This window comes from Pteronotus mesoamericanus, unplaced genomic scaffold (genome assembly GCF_021234165.1).
Source record: "Pteronotus mesoamericanus isolate MK-2021 breed Mesoamerican mustached bat unplaced genomic scaffold, CSHL_Meso_final contig_177, whole genome shotgun sequence".
Classification (NCBI taxonomy): domain Eukaryota; kingdom Metazoa; phylum Chordata; class Mammalia; order Chiroptera; family Mormoopidae; genus Pteronotus; species Pteronotus mesoamericanus.
The window spans coordinates 3,988,846-3,991,221 of NW_026555073.1; the positions used below are offsets into that span (position 1 = coordinate 3,988,846).

The window sequence follows — 2,376 nt, forward strand, 5'->3', positions numbered from 1 at the left end:
ACCCTGTATATAAGAAACACATATAACTCAATAGAATAAAAACACTCAGTAGTATAAAAAACAATTAATTAAGTAATGGTCAGAGAACATGCATAGACTTTTTTTTCCCCAAAGAAGACATACAGATTTTGCGTAGGTGCATGAAAAAAATGCTTAAAATCACTAATCATCAGGGAAATGCAAATCAAAACCACAATGAAATATGACCTCACATCTGTTAGAATGATTATCAATAAAAAGACAAGTAAATGTTGGCAAAGATGTGCAAACCCTTGTGTAGTATTACTGAGAATGTAAACTGGTGCAGCCACTATAGAAAACATTATGAAGAGGGCTGTCGGCTGAGGAGCAGCGAGCAGCAGCCTCAGTGCTCCGGCAAAGGGCAGAAGAAAATCTTGGGGGAGCACTGGGCACAGGAAACAGAGATGAGCTGGGGCCAAGCCCCTGAGCCACCACCCGCCCCAGGCTGACCAGTAGAGCCCCAGCCAAGGAGCACCAGCTCCTGTGCTGCGAGGTGGAGACCATCCGCCTGGCATATCAACCGCCTTGGAGACCAACCTTCTCAACTACCAGGTGCTCCGGGGCCATGCTCAAGGTCGAGGAGACCTGTACACCCTCCGTGTCCTACTTCAAGTGTGTGCAAAAAGAGATACTGCCATCCATGAGCAAGACTGTGGCCACCTAGACGCTGGAGATCTGCGAGAAGTGCAAGGAGAAGGTCTTCCCGTTCCCGCTGGCCATGAACTACCGGGACCGCTTCCTGTCGCCGGAGCCCAGAAAGAAGAACTGCCTGCAGCTGCTGGGGGCCACCTGCATTTTCGTGACCTCAAAGATGAAGAAGACCATCCCCCAAACAGCAGAGAGGTTGTGCATCTACATTGACAACTCCATCTGGTCCGATGAGCTGCTGCAAAAAGAGCTACTGCTGGTGACGAACCTCAAGGAGAACATGGCCGCCATGACCCCGAACGATTTCATCGAACACTTCGTCTCCAAGATGCCGGTGGATGAGGGGAACAAACAGATCATCCGCAAACACGCGTGGACCTTCATAGCCCCCTGTGCCACAAACGTGGAGTTCATTTTCAACCCGTCCTCCATGGTGCTGGTGGGAGCGTGGGGGCCACAGAGCAAGGTCCGCACTTGGGAATTTCCATCAGCTTCCTGTCCTATCCCCGCCTTACGCAATTCCCCTCGGAAGTGATTTAGCGTGACCCGGACTGCCGCTGGGACTTCTAGGAGCCGATTGAAGCCCTGCTGGGGTCCAGCTTGCGCCAAGCCTAGCAGCACAGCCTGGACCCCGAGGCTGCCGAGGAAGAGGAGGAAGAGAAGGAAGTGGAGGTGGAGATGGACCTGTCCTGTACGCCCACCGGAAGTTCCAGAGTGAACATTGGAGGCTGCCGGCCGCGGGGGCGGGGCTGCGAGTGCCGCCCTGACAGACCTACGGCTCCTCTCCAGGACTGGTCACGGCGGGAAGGGGAGGCTGCCTTCTCCTTTTGTTGGTTTTTCCTTTACGCTTTCTCCCTTCCGTCTCTGACATAAATGAAAGAGGAAAAATAGCTATCTCAAATCTGCCTTAAAAAAACACAAAAAATAACATTTGCATAACCGTCAGCTGCGGGGCGGGAGGAGGTTTGTGCTACCAAAATAGAGGATGTTATATCTCAATTTTTATATGAGCGTGTTTGTGTCTCCATGTTGTGAGGATAGGCATGAACATGAGGAAGGAGTCTGCTGGGGAGGCTTAGATCTGATTCTCTGTGTTTAAAGCAGAAGAATGTTCTTAAAAAATAGAGAAATTCAACGAACCATTTTTAAAGTAGAAGACCGCGTTTAGATAGAAAACCGTATTCTTGTGCTTTTCCTAAGGAGCAAGGCTTTAAGGCAGTTGTAGGCATCCTGCGTCTTGCTTGCTCATGCATGTAGTCGCTTTCTGTCATTTGTGTGTGTTTAGTATATTCGTAGGTAGACATGTAACCTTCCCCTTGCATGTGCTGATGGAATCCGTTGTGGGACATAAGTGTAGTTGAGCATCACCAGGCACTCTCTTCCTTCCTATGGACTGACCACTTGAGTGGTTTTTGGGTGCGGCCGCCAGAATGGTCACAGGAGGTAGACCCTCCCTCCCACACCTCGAGTACACTTTTAGAGACAACCTGCAAATAGTAGCATCACGGTTTCTAATTAATTAATCTATCAACTTATCTATTTAATTATGTTCAAGTACAATTGTCTCCATTTCCCCTCCCTACTCTCTCTTGCCCCACCCACCCCCATCTCCCACCCTCAATCCCACCCCACTTTGGCTTTGTCCATGGTTCATTTATACATGTTCATAGAGTCTGTTTTTATAATCCTCCTAGTTTTATACGGCCT

At 49.3% G+C, this 2,376-nt stretch overlaps 1 pseudogene; it reads left to right on the forward strand.

Annotated features, from left to right (window-relative positions):
- Positions 1-586: 586 nt before the first annotated feature.
- On the forward strand, positions 587-1,542 carry LOC129065362 (G1/S-specific cyclin-D1-like; annotated as a pseudogene).
- Positions 1,543-2,376: the final 834 nt, after the last annotated feature.